Genomic DNA, 14,824 nt, shown 5'->3' on the forward strand with positions numbered 1-14,824 from the left:
CCATTAATAGGCATGGAAAGTTAAAACATGAATTTCAGGTTTTATAGCTGTTCCTTCAAACTACTGTCATTAATATAAATATGTCACATTTAAAACCATTTGCAAGTCAAATTATCTGGAGAAAAGATTCATATACATTTTATTTTGAGAAACTGGTATTTAGTCACTGCTATCAGAGTTGATTGCTCTTCAACATAAACTTCATTCAAGTTTCAGAAGGAATGAAAATACAAAGGCTGACATTTAAAGTCTGTATAACGTGTCATTAAAAATACATCAAAACAGGACATTTACACTTAGGAATATGTAGCTTGTTATGATAATGGCTATACTAACTGCTCATAAGTTGTTTCTTCTTGTAAGTATTAAATACATCACATATTACAAAATACATTACTAGGGAAAACAAAGAATTGAACTAGGCTTAGACAGTTTGATCTGACCAGAATAAAATCAGGTACCTAGAATTCTTAAAGGAAAAACCTGCAATAATTTTAAAGCAGTTTAAGTAAAATAAAGTAACAACACATATATAAGTACACAAATTGGTAAATTTTGGCAAAAGTAAAAAAAACAGGAAACACACAAAATAAATAAAATCAGAACCTGCAGCTGGCTGATGGTTAACATCTGCCTATCAGGTTAATTGACAATGTGAATCCCTCCTGCCTCCTAAGGTGATAGGTTAGGTTGATTAACTACAGGAAAACTTTGGGCTCTGGCAGCTCCCATTCTGATTGGAGGATGAGAACTTTAAAACCCCTGAATTCAGTGCAGTAGCTCCTAGAGTACAGCAGGAGCTGCTGCTGCCAACCTTGGGCAACAGAGACTCCTCCTAACATCCTACACTGAGTGTGGTGTCATCTCTCTTGCATTCCACTACAAAAATAATGGTTTCTTGTTTATCATTTATGCATGGGGTAATATCAGTTACAGAATGCACTGGTAAGTATTTCGTTTTCTCGAATTTACTAAAAACTTTATGTAGAAAGGTATTATTCCTTATTCACTTTTGGGGGGAAGACTTCACCTGTAATACTACAGACCATAAGAGTTTTCTTTGTGAAAAAGCTTTTTAATTGCAAATTCAATTTTGAAAATCGACCTAATACCTAAGGTTGTCCCATCTTTGTCCCAAGTGCAGTCATCCCCTGGTATACACAGGGATTTGGTTCCAGGAGCTCCATGGGTGCCAAATTCTATGGGTGCTAAAATACATTATACAAAATTATGTAATATTTGCATATAACTTGTGTATATCTTCCCTTATACTTTATTATAAAACATTTCTTTCACCTAGTGGTATAGTAACAAAAAGAGATTGAGCTATCATTTACTGGTTCACACCCCAAATGTCTGCAACACTCACAGCTGGGCAGACAGAAGCCAGGAGTCAGAACACTATCCGTGTTTCTTGTGAGTATAGTAGGGGCTCAAGAACTTGGGCAAAACCTGTTGCCGCCCAGAATGCATTAGCAGAAAGCATAACTGGAGGCAGAGGGGAAAAGATTTATACAGGCACTTTGACACAGATTCGAGTGTCCCAGTGGCAGCTTAATCCCTTATATAAGCCACATTGCCTGACCCCACTCACATACTTTAAATCACCTAGAACTTATTTGCAACACTGAATAAAACATAAATGTTATGTAAACAGTTGTTGCATGGTGTTGTTTTAAGGAATAGTAAAATGAAAAATGCTCATGTTCAGTACAGGTGCAGTTTTTAAAAAAAATACATCAATTCTAAGTAAGTTGTGGGAATTTAGAATCCACCAACAAGGTGAACTAACCAGTCAGATAATACCAACTACCTCAGACTAGTTGGCAGTATTTTCCCAGCATATCCTTGGATTTTTCCTTGTTCCTGCTGAATTTTAAAAAATTTCTACAGCCTTTTTACTTATCACTTTTCTATAGGGTTATTGGTATATGGGTTTAACCTACCACTGATTGCCATTATCTGATTTGTCATTTTATATGCAAGACAAAAATCAAACAACAGAGTGCTTCCATATTACACTACTCAATAGTCATGCACATGTATGTGTATACACTTGTATATATACATGTAAAAATTCTAAAATACATGTTATTATTCTTTTTACAGATACATTGTAAAAAAGAAAATTATATTTTACTCATGAAGTCACACTGGTATATGCCATTAGTTTATATAGCTCAACATTTTCATCTTATGCAATTTTCCTTCTTTTTTAAAAGACTTCAACATTTTTTAGTGTTGATCTCCTGATAATGATATTTTCCTTCTGCTATATAAACTCTTACAATTATTTAGCATGTCACACCTCATCTTGGACCTGGAGTCAGCCAACTGCTGGTATTTCATGAGAATAACTTTTGATGGTGCAATTGAAAGTAGATTAATGACAGGAGGTTCTTCTATGAAAAACTGAGAGAAAAACTTGTCTACTTTGCCTTTGGTTATTACAGATAGCTTTTTCCTGGGTATACAATTCTAGGTTGACACCTGATGTAACGGAGACTAGTATGCCAAGAAGTGAAGATATGTTGTAGTATGCGTCTCTACTCCAGAAAAATAAAAGATGACTCCCTATGAAACCATTAAATACATGCTGACAAGAGGTTGCTGGACTTTCCAGCACTGTCTATACCTACAGTGTCATGATACACTTAAATAGTTGAATGATAGACTTGCGACTGTTGCTGAAGGACTTTATTATTGAAGTAACACAGGAAAAACAGTGTGGAGGTGAAGTGGGAGGGTGAAGGGGAAATTCCTGTGCCTATGGAACCATTTCATGAAAAATTATAAACACACACACACACACACACACAGTCTCTTCATAAATGCTGTCCCAGTGTCTTCTCACTTGTATTATTTCCTTGAAAGAATGTGTTGTTGCATATATCTTCATTTCTCTGTATCTTTTTACCCTATGATTGCTTTTATGATCTTATCACTAATTTTGCCTGATTTGATAAAAACATGCCTGGTTATTTCTACTGCATGTACTTGAGTTTTACTGACTTACTTGACTTTCTAGGCTTATACTTTACATATCTGAAAAAGTTTTAGCTATTATTTTTTCAGCTTTTTTTCTGTCAACAACTCTACTCCAGAATTCTATTTACACACATGAAGTCACTTATAGTAGTCTTAAAAGTATTGAATCACCTTAAAAATGGTTTTCTTCCATTTAATGTTATGTCCTTAATTCACTGATCTTATCTTCTGCCATATCTAATTTGCTAATCCCATCTAGTGTATTTTTCCTGTCTAAAATTGTAATTTTTACTCAGAAGTACAATTTGTATATTTTTGGTACATTATATCCTTTGATGTTGTAAGGTGATGGGATATAGGTATAATAATGTTTTAAAATTCACCGTTTGCTAATTATTTCATCTGTGCCGATTCAACTGATATTCTACATATGAATTGCAATTTTCTGCTTTTTTGTATGCTTGGCAGTATTTGTTTAGAGTCTAAATACTGTGCTGTGAATTTTACCTTCTTGGGTGTTGTATATTTTCATATTTCTAAAACTATTCTTCGGTTTCATTCTGTGATAGAGTTGTTTAGAAACATCTTTTAACAATTTTACAATCTGTTGGGTGGCTGCAGTAAAATGAAATCCTCAGTCTAGATCTATTTATTCCCCTTTACTAAGGCAACATACAACTGTTACCTTTTACCTAATGTCCCCCAAATTTAAGTTTTTCCATTTTGATTGATGGGAGCAGGTTCTATTCCCAGCCATTATTCTGTCAATTTGAATTCTAAAATGAGTTGTTTCTCTGAACATTATTTGTTCCTTATCTATTAAATTTTGCTAGCTTGAATTAATAACACTGTTCTCCCTATCTCTTGTAACTTCTTTAAGCTAGTAAAAACATCATCAGAGATTCTGAATTTACAACAACGAACTAGCACAAGCTCAATTGTTGGGGAAAGAGCCATGGTGCAGCCTATCAGCTCTCTGTGATTATTGAACCAGTACCTGGACCTGGAACACTTGTTTCTGTAAAAGCTGATATATTGCTTGACTCTAGGCTTTTCCCTTATTAGGAGAAATCTTTCCTTTCTCTTGGTAGATAAACTCCTTATAATGCCTAAACATATGAATATTACATCTGGTCTGCCTTACCAACGTACCTGCACTTCATGGAAACAACTAGGTCTTCACTTGCAACATTAAGAAGCATCCATGTATCCTCTGAATACCTTTCCTGGTTACCTAGGACCCTACTGGTCCTAGAAGACTGGGTCTCTCAGACTGGGCTGTTAGAATATCAGAGATTAGATGATTTATTTAAAATTGGGAGGGTGGGTGTGGCTTCTCCCTTTGTCTCTCCTTCCCCCAGATACAGGAAGGAAAAAAGAGAATGTGGGGCCAGGTACAGTGGCCTAGCTGCTAAAATCCTCACCTTGAACGCTCTGGAATCCCATATGGGTGCTGGTTCTAATCCCAGCAGCTCCACTTCCCATCCAGCTCCCTGCTCGTGGCCTGGGAAGACAGTCGAGCATGGCCCAAAAAATTAGGACCCTGAACCCGCGTGGGAGACCTGGAGAAAGTTCCTGGTTCCTGGCTTTGGATCAGCACAGCACCGGCCGTTGTGGTCACTTGAGGAATGAATCATTGGGCAGAAGATCTTTTTCTCTGTCTCTCCTCCTCTCTGTATATCTGACTTTGCAATAAAAATAAATAAATCTTTAAAAAAAGAGAGAGAGAGAGTGTGTGTAAACAATGGTCTTACTACCCACTTTCCTGTAGCCCTTGACACTTTGAGCCTTAATCAACTATGTAAAGATCAAAAAGATTAAAAAAAAATTACTTTTCATAGTTGTGGAAGCTGAGACCTCTAAGATCTAGAAGGCAATAAGTATGGGGGCTACATACAGGATGGCACTTTGACTTGTGTATCCCAAAGGAAGGAATGCTGTGTCATGACACAGCAGAAAGAGGAAAGACAAGAAAGGGCAAACCTATTCGCACATGTCCTTTTTATAAACACATTAATCTATTCATGAAATTAAAATCTCCACAACTTGAATACTTCCATTTAGGTCCCATCTCTCAACTTTATTGCTTTGAAGATTCAGTGAATTTAGGGGGATATAGTCAGACCATCAGTGGCACTGTAGATGCTTATCTTATGATTTTTCCCCCTTTTTGTGAATTAAAGGGTTTTCTAACCAGTTCCGTTTAAGTTGAATCCTCCTTAACAACTCCAAAGCCATGTAGGACATAGTGGACTGAGGTCTGTGACTTTCATTGTCACTGTTGACAATCTCTGCCATTCCCTATGACATAAAATTATCACTTGGGACAAGAAGTGAAATTTTTTTAACTAACACCAATGCTATATATTTGGAGATCCAATTACTGAAACATTATTTCTACATCAGCCTTTACTCAGTTTTTTGGGCAATATTAAATCCAATCAAATTTCAGGAAAAGGCAGATCTCAAAAAAGAAACAGTGGCAAAGAGTAAGAAAAATTTGGTTGTCTGGCATACAAGAAACAGCAATGGTCCTAAGAGACAAGGGAGTAGGTATAGAATACGCTCTATTTCTATTCATCTCTAAGTGACAGTAATGGTCAGTAGAAGACAATAAGGATACCAGGTACATTTACAGCCTAACATAGGCTAAAATTTCCTAGGCTGAATGTCCCTGAAGTACAATCAAGATCAGAAAAGCAGTTCAAGCCTGTTCTCCTTAGAAAGTCATGTTTTCATGGCTGTTCCTTGGCTGGCAATAAAGCAAACTGGATTTCAGAAGCATTTCCACAATTCTCTAAGAGGTAAAGATATTTTCCCGTGCGTATGTGGTTTGTACAAATAATGTGGTTTATGCACAACATCTGCTTTCCATGTGGGATCTAGAAATTCACACACTCTAGGCAACAAGTTTTGATATGACCAGCACCTATTTAAAAAGATGAACAGTCTTTCTAGGCGGACAACATTTCACAGGTGTTGCCACAATTCACTGCCAGAGGAGCAAAGCATTTCCTAGGGAACTCTACTTGGAAAAGTGTTTTGTTGAAGATTATATGATTTCCTCCAGATCCCACCTGGGGGCTCAAAAACGATACCCCAAAGTGTGGTGCTTTGACATGATGGGCTAGAGAAACAGTTTCAGAACAAAGGTTTCTCTGACCTTCTACTTCACATACCCAACTCACCTGCTGCTCTTCTTTCATCCTCCTCCTCTCCTAATGCATATTAAGAAGCTATCTGAAGTTCCCTCATGTGATTAAGGAAAATGCCTCTTGTAAAACAAATGCGACTGTTTTGAAATTTATTCACCAAGAATGATTCACTACTGAGGAACAGACACATTACACATTTACAGTCCAGCTTTGGTCTAGGCCACTGTCTGTTCTTTGGCTCATTCATTTCCCCTAAGAAGTCATTTATTACCTCTTAAAAATGCTTACAGTCCTCCACTCTCCACTCCTATGAAGTAGCTATTTTAGCTTTAACTATCAAACTCTTCATGTAGTTTCCCAGTCTGTATGTGTGTATATTTCCCATCCACATGTTCATGTTTATAAATGTGTATGTCTCTTGGTGAATCTATTGTCAACTCACTTCAGCAAACCCTCAGAGGACAAAGGGGAAATTTCCCTTGCTCCTATACACCTTTTCCATTGATTGGTTTTCTTCACAAAGTAAATCTTAGCTGTATGAATGTATCCTGAGTCTCGTCAGTCTTCCTAGTAAATGATCAAACTTGAGAATGAGCTAGAGACCTGGAAATACCTTCACTGGATTACCACGATTCCTTGTTTTAGGGGAGAAAAAACCATGAGATTGGGGTGGCGTACAGTTCTGTGTGGGTATTCTATTCTATGAGACAGTGCTATGAGTACTTGGGAAAATTCTCTGGGCAAAAGACACCAAGGAAGATTCAAACAGTGGTTAAAAAAAAAAGGTAAAGGAAACAAACAGACACAGTCAGTCAATTTGTACCTACAGCACATGTATTTTAGAAGATCTGAATAGTGTGTAAAGATGTAAGCTAAATAAACAGAAAAAGCCTGACAAACTAACAAAGCATTAAACAACTAATCCTTTGACTCAGTCCAAATGAAGCACTGGAAATGCCAACTTGGCTAATCAATTAGAGTAGGATGGCAGGCCAATGACAGGTCTTCAGTGACTTACAGTAAAAGACTCTGGTGTATTTGAAAAGTAAAAACTTTCAAATCATTTCTTTTCCCTATTAATGTTAACCAGTGTTATATTTGGATAAACACAAAGCTACCTTTTATAATTTTATGTTTATCCTCCTTTCTTGACTATTACCTTAACTTGTTATCGCATAAGTAGCATATGTTTGAATGATTAAAGGCATTAGTATCATTCTTAAAATTATTAAAGCAAACAGGAAGATAACACAATCTAGGGAGTATTTATCAGATTTTTTAAATCAATACTCCATTTGAAATGAAATAAATTTGCCTAACACAACAGAAATCATTCATATGGCCTAGGAGATTAAGATCATATAACAACACAAGTCAAACAGCAAGCTCCAAGTCCTAAATTAATCTGAAGGCTCCACTCTCAGATTTTCTCCTGCTCAGCGTTCTTAGGGTTTAGCATTACAAAAGTTAGAGCTGGAAGGAATCTCAGATAACATCAAATCAATTTATATATTCAACAAAAGAGACTTAATGTACCATTCCCCTGGCATTCAGAATAGGCTATCTTGCACTGTTTTCTTATCTAACCAAGCGTCCTTCCTTCCTTTATTTCTTCTCTCTATACATCCATCATTTGTTTAATCAGGCTAAGTCTCTAACAGGAAGTCTACATCTACTTTGAGTTTTTCGTGACTTTTGCTATAATCTATAAAAAGCAAGCCTATAATAATTACATTTCATTTTACTTCTGAAATTTTCATTCAGTTCAGCAATAACATTTTGTTAAAGAAAAGGTAAAAACATGCAGTATATCACAAATTTTTTCTGCAAAGCACAGATCTTCCCTCCAGTAATAAGCCCAGGCATGAGCAACTCATATCTTTTTGATTTCTTTAAGTAGTTAAGCTATTGATTACAGGAACTTATAAACTTCTCATATTCAGGCATTAATCACAGCTCCAGAACCACATTAATGTAATAGTCATGTATGACTATTAACATTGCAAATAATTTTTAAAAATTCAATTTCTCAATCTCATTAGTTGCATTTCAATGCTGAATAGCCACATGTGATGCCTGCTTCTGTGCTGGACCATGCACATAGATCAAATACTTCATTACAGAAAGTTCTACTAGGTAGCACTCTAGGTGATATTCTTACAGCATAGTTGGATAAGTAATTGATTTCCATGTCTTCCTCTCTTTTGCATACATTCTGTGACATGACTATTCCAGAGGATCCCTCTAATGCCAATAAATACCAAATACAGGTAGGAAATTAAAACATAGCAAAAAAAATTTAAAAATAAAGAAGTTACAGAAAAGAGAAAGTAACTTTGTCTCTATGCTTCAGAAGTTTCAGCTGGGATTTCTTGTAACAAAAGAAAGTTTGCTAAGACAAAAACAAGCAGAATTGCAATGACAAGGATACTTTCTGTATACACTGGAATTAACCCAGAGAAAAAGAGTACAGCTCCTAGATCAGATTGCGAAGGGATAGCTTAATGAGGCCTAAACACCATCTTTATCTGACACAAAGGGGATTCTAACAGAGGCCTGGTCAAGCTGATATGGCAGGATAAGCAACACAAATATTATTTTTACTGAGCATGTTTCCATCAGGGTTTTCTCTATTATAAGTCTCCAGTGATTTTTTTGTCACATCTCCCCTCTAGAGAGGATAGCGCACCTCCAATGTAGAGGGAGACACCTTACAAACAAGGGTTCCTTTTATAGATGGAAATTTCTGGTACAAAAGGGCGATTCTTCAGAACTACTCCTGTGTAACTGTGAACAGCTGGACAATTTCTTCATACTACAATTATGATTTTTTCCATTGCAATTAATAAATGTTCTAAGCAGAGCAAAAGGCCAACATGTATCTTGTTTCCTCATCAGTATTTTCCCTAAGACTTATCAATCAAGGGTGATTCTTATCTATTGTCTTTTCAGTGATGGTCTTAAACTTAAGCAGTACCAAGGTTAGCACTGTCTTGATATTTACCAGTTGATCCTTCAGCAATCTACTGTGAATGGGAAACTATTATTTTCCCAATCATCAGTCATTAGTATGTCTCACAAATATCCATCCATTCCCTAAATCTGTATAATTATTCATTCATTACTATTGTTCATTATTTAAATTCCCTAAGAATGATAGTGCCTGTTTGATGCTTAAAGTCCTCGCCTTGAACACGCCAGGACACCATATGGGCACTGGTTCTAATCCCAGCATCCCTGCTTCCCATCCAGCTCCCTGCTTGTGTCCTGGGAAAGCAGTTGAGGATGGCCCAAAGCCTTGGAACCCTCCATTCGTGAGGGAGACTGGGAAAAAGCTCCTGGCTCCTGGCTTTGGATCAGTTCAGCTCCGTCCACAGCACCCAATTGGGGAGTGAAACAGTGGACAGAAGATCTTCCTCTCTGTCTCTCCTGCTCTCTGTATAACTGACTTTGCAATAAAAATAAATACATCTTTAACAAAAATAAAGCAATAGCTGGAAGAGTAACCTTCAAGCAAGTAGAAATGTTAAGCATAATGTTAATGAAGTTGGGAAGTAGGGGAAGAGAAATGTAGAAGGTTGGATGGAGTAGAATTTTTTTTACAGACATGAGACCCACAAAAAAAAGTATCAGCAATGAGAACAGTCACAGACCTTGAAGCTGATACTTGTTGGCCACAACTGAAATGTCCTACTTTGCATTTTGAATATTAGTTTCTATTTAAGGGAAGACATATGGTTAATTAGTTAAGCTTTTATGGTAGAAAATCTCTGAGAAATGAAGATGCACAGCAAAATAGAGCTAAAAAATACTAAAAATGGTGTAGGTGGCAAAATTAGTTGAACAAGGGTAGGAACCAGACTATGGTTAATACCACAATATGGTTATAGCTACTTTTACCAATCAGCAACAAGAACTCCATAACTAAAATCTACTGTCATCTTGGCTTGCATCCTCCTCTTCAATGTCTAACTGGAGTAGCATTTAACACATTCTAAGAATATGAATTGTTTTCTACGATTAATTTGGAGCTGAAGAAAAAAAACAGTACTTCACTTATCACCCTTTGCCTCTAAGATACAAATTATTAAGAAGCTGGAATCAGAGTTGGAACTGGGACAGAAACCCATGCACTCTGATATGGGAGGAGGGCTCCCCAAACAGTGTCTTCACCTCTGCGTAAAACATCAAGAAACTGACCTATAACAGAAACAATGCTGATCTTAAGACTACAAAGTCTTGAGTTTGAATCTTGACTACCAACTAGTTTATTCTATGGACATGAACAATTTGAATGAAACTCACTGGCAGTCTAGGAAAATCGAGTTAGATTTCTGTAAGTAAGAGCTAGTGTTGTACTATAACTAAGTTAATTTCAAAGAGGTAACAAAACTAGGACAGTGAAACTGAAATGGGTAAGAACCAATAGAAAGCAAAAGAACTTACCTCATTTTACATAAGCAGTAAAACACAGAGCTGACATTGTGGTGCAGAGGATTAAGTCTCTTCCTGAGACCCCAGCAACCAGCAACCCATTTGAGCATAAGTGGTAATCTTGGATGCTGCATTTCTAACCCAATTCCCTGCTAATGTGCGTAGGAAAGCAGCAGCAGATGGCCCAGCTGCTACCCCACTATGAGAAGAGAGGGATGTAGTTCCTTGCTCCTGGCTTCAGCCAGGCCCAGCTCCAGCTGGTGTGGATGTTAGGAGGGTAAACTTATGGATGGAGGATAACTATTTCTGTCTCACATTGTGTTTCTGTAACTCAATCTTTCAAATAAATAACCCATAAGAATACATAAAACACCAAATAATACAAGGGGCACAAGCAAGGAAAACATAGAAAAGGTATATTTGTACTACTTTACCTGTTCCTTATCACCCATCTTTAAAAGCCAACAACAAATATTTGAAATACTAGATTAGATTCTAGATTTATCTGATTAAAATTGAGTTTTTTGAGACTTCTTCACATATTTTTGATATAAGTGGAATACAAATATTTTCCCAGAGTCTATTGTACAAATATTTTACCCTCTCAGCAGCATTTTAGAAGAGTAGTATTCTAATTTTGATGGAGTCAGTTTATAATTTTTTAAAAGATTTATTTTTATTGGAAAGGCATACTTACAGAGGAGAAACAAAGAGATCTTCCATCCACTACCTCACTCCCCAAAAGGCTGCAATAGTTGGAGCTGAGCCAGCCTGAAGCCAAGAACTTCTGGGTCTCCCACATGGGTACATGGTCCCAAGGCTTTGGGCTGTCCTCACAGCTTTCCCAGGCCACCCACATGCAGGGAGCTGGATGGGAAGTGGAGCACCCAGGGAACATGAACTTGTGACCATATGGGATTCTGGTACTTGCAGGCAGAGAATTAGTCAATTTGAGCCATTGCACCAGACCCTGTATTTTTTTTTTTGTTTCATAATTTTGTTTGTGATGGAGTCTTATAAATATTTGCCTAACCCAAGGTACATAAGGTCAGGTGTTTTTTTAAAATGTTTCTCTTAAAAATGTTACAACCTTAGGTTTTCCGTTGAAGTCTAGGGTTCAACTGATCAGATATGAATAGGTTTCATTTTGGATGGTGTGCATTGTTGCACTGATTTCTATCTTTTGGATATCACATTTCTTCACTACAAAATAAAACTAAGTCTTAACTGAGCTATTACATTTCAGTATGAATTTCAGGACCAGCTGTAGATTTTATTTTTAAAAAGGATGGGAGGAAGGAAGAAAAAAAGAGTGAAGGAAGAAAGGAAGAAAAAAAGAAAGGAAGAAGGAAAATTATTACATAATATCTGCATATAATAAACAAGCAACAAAAACAATAACAAAAGCCTCAATAGTTATAAGTATTAGGTAGTAAAGGGAAATAATTCCTTTTCTCTTGGCCTTCCATTTACATCCTTTTCCCACCACGCTCAATATTCAGATTTTCTTCAATGTTTACAGTAGTATCACAGATATATAACATATAGATTCCGTTATGTTAACGAAACTGTCATTTATAAAGACATTTAAGTTTTTAAAAATTATTTATTCTTTTTCTTATTCTACATACATATTTATTTTCTTAACCCTCCTGTCTAAAAATGGGCTTTTCTGTTTGTTTTGTTTTATTTTCAACAAACCATGGAACCAAACTCATCATATCATGAGTTTACAAACTTACTGACCATGCCCTCGGTCAAAACACTCATTCCCTCTGTTCTGGGGTTCCTATTCGGTGAAAATGGGTTAGGGTTCAATAATTTAGCAAGTGTAAGGGTATGCACATAGTATGTACGACTCAAATATTTGTTAAATGAAAATAAAAAGAAATATTGGGCCAAGACCCATGTTCGGTTCTGAGAGTACAAACAGCACCTGAACAGGATGCCTGTTTTTAAAAACACCTGGTGAGGGAGATGGATGAAGAAACACTGGTTTACAAATAGCAAGAAAGCCGGGGTGACAGAAATGGGCACAGTGGATTTGTGAGTACACAAAGACGACATTTAACTTCTCCACAGGGAAGCCAGGGAAAAGGGGAGAGAATCAGGTCACCTTCCTATTCAGGATCAGTCTTCACAATGATGTTCTTCCTGCCAGGAAGCGGATTCGCTGGTCAAATGTACCAGATTCCCAAATGAAAGAAAGGAAGGGGACTTACCTACATTCAACTTAGGAAGCTTGTCACAAAGAACCAGACAGCACAGGAAATAGGGTGACTGTCTCCACTGGGTATTAGAAAAGAAGATTTCCCTCTGGAGTTTCCCACTGCAGAGCTACACAAGAGGCCTTTAACTGGCTTTTATTTTCATTGTTTATGTAACATAACCTCAAATCTGACCAACAGATACTTCCTGATAACATGGTTCAAATTTTCCTCAGTCAGCCCTAAGTCAAAATGAAAATCCAAAAGCATCTCTTTTTGAGGCTGGGGTCTCCGCCTGTACTTCATCAACACTTTGGTTTTATTACTTATGATTTTATTTTGATTTGTTTTGTTCTTCAAGGTTAAGGAACAGGGAGGTAGTTTTCAATACAATGGGCTTCTACTAAAACCTCTAAAAAATTACAAACTCGGGCCCGGCGGCGTGGTCTAGTGGCTAAAGTCCTCGCCTTGAAAGCCCCGGGATCCCATATGGGCGCCGGTTCTTATCCCGGCAGCTCCACTTCCCATCCAGCTCCCTGCTTGTGGCCTGGGAAAGCAGTTGAGGACGGCCCAATGTATTGGGACACTGCACCCGCGTGGGAGACCTGGAAGAGGTTCCAGGTTCCCGGCTTCGGATCGGCGCGCATCGGCCCGTTGCGGCTCACTTGGGGAGTGGATCATCGGATGGAAGATCTTCCTCTCTGTCTCTCCTCCTCTGTGTATATCTGGCTGTAATAAAAATGAATAAATCTTTAAAAAAAAAAAATTACAAACTCAAATACATGATCATTAATATCTGAAAAATCTATATTTTCATCCAATTTCAGAAATAAATAGTAAAAAAAAAAAAAAGGTAGGCCTTCTCATCCAGCTGTCTTTAGGGCCCCCTAGTGACTAATCCTTGACTTTCAGTCTAAGATCTTGAGGTAACAAGACCATTAATATGGGTAGGTAAATGAAAGGTTCTCCACACCACCCCTCCCATACCCTTGGCCAAAGGAGTTGTCATACAGTTTTGTTTCTTCTATACACAGTTACATGAAGGACAGGGAGGGTGTAAAACTGCAAAAACAAAGATCAGAAATGTGATCTTCACACTATCATGAACAGCAACAGGCAAGAGCCATTTTAAAAACCACCTGACCTGTTTTCAAAGTGGTAGAGAAAATCTGAATAATCAAAATTGGATGCCACTTTATTCTAACTCATTTTAGGATCTTGGCTTTCAGGACAAGGAAATATGTTCTAACAGTAGCTTAAATGATTCCATTTTGTTTAACAAAAGCTAACTGCTAATTTTGCAACTAATAGACTTCAGTTTAACCTAACAGGTAAATAATATTTTCTTGTGAATTCCAGAAGCTGGCTTGAGAAAACGTGCTGAAGCTGCAAAGTAATCTCACTGGTCCCAATCAGCATGTGCAGAGGACTGGATTTATGACTGCAGGACGACAGTAACTGCCATGACTCCAACCAGACCCATCTCACCTGAGCAGAGGCCAACCTGAATGTAGCTGGCCCTGTCTCCTTCATTGCCCTTGTTTTGGTCTCCTCCCTTAGCTCCCATTTTTGTTCCTTTCAAAAAGTTTATCTACCTCAGAATTTGAGATGGTTTCAATGAAAACTGTATTTGCCATCACCTTCAGTTGCCCACCTCTTGAATAAACTGTATCAACTCTTTACCTCTAAAGCATTGGCCTGTCAGTTGTGAGGCAGCCTGATTTGGCTTTGGGAACAATTTCTAATTTGAATATAAACATATCATTCACATTTTGGCTATTTCTCTAAAAAATTGTGACTACAAAAAATAGGATATAAATCTGTTATATCACATTCCAGCAAAAATTATTACCATTCTTATTTTTCATATAATCAAGCTTTATATTCAAAATTCTAGTTTCTATACAAGTATCTGAAACTGTTATATCTAGGCTGAAGTGCAATGATATTCTTCCAAAGGTTGCAAAAAAAAAAAAAAAAAAAAGCCCCACAACTGATCTTTAGGACTTGATATTATTTGAAAGGGGAAAGAAGTACTTT

The 14,824-nt window shown here is 37.1% G+C and overlaps 1 protein-coding gene across 1 annotated transcript in view; it reads right to left on the reverse strand.

The window, feature by feature from the left end:
• Positions 1 to 14,824, reverse strand: part of KIAA1328 (KIAA1328 ortholog) — a 208,911-nt gene that overhangs the window by 112,436 nt on the left and 81,651 nt on the right. The gene's annotated exons all lie outside the window — the stretch shown is intronic.

Source organism: Ochotona princeps, chromosome 18, assembly GCF_030435755.1.
Source record: "Ochotona princeps isolate mOchPri1 chromosome 18, mOchPri1.hap1, whole genome shotgun sequence".
Taxonomy (NCBI): domain Eukaryota; kingdom Metazoa; phylum Chordata; class Mammalia; order Lagomorpha; family Ochotonidae; genus Ochotona; species Ochotona princeps.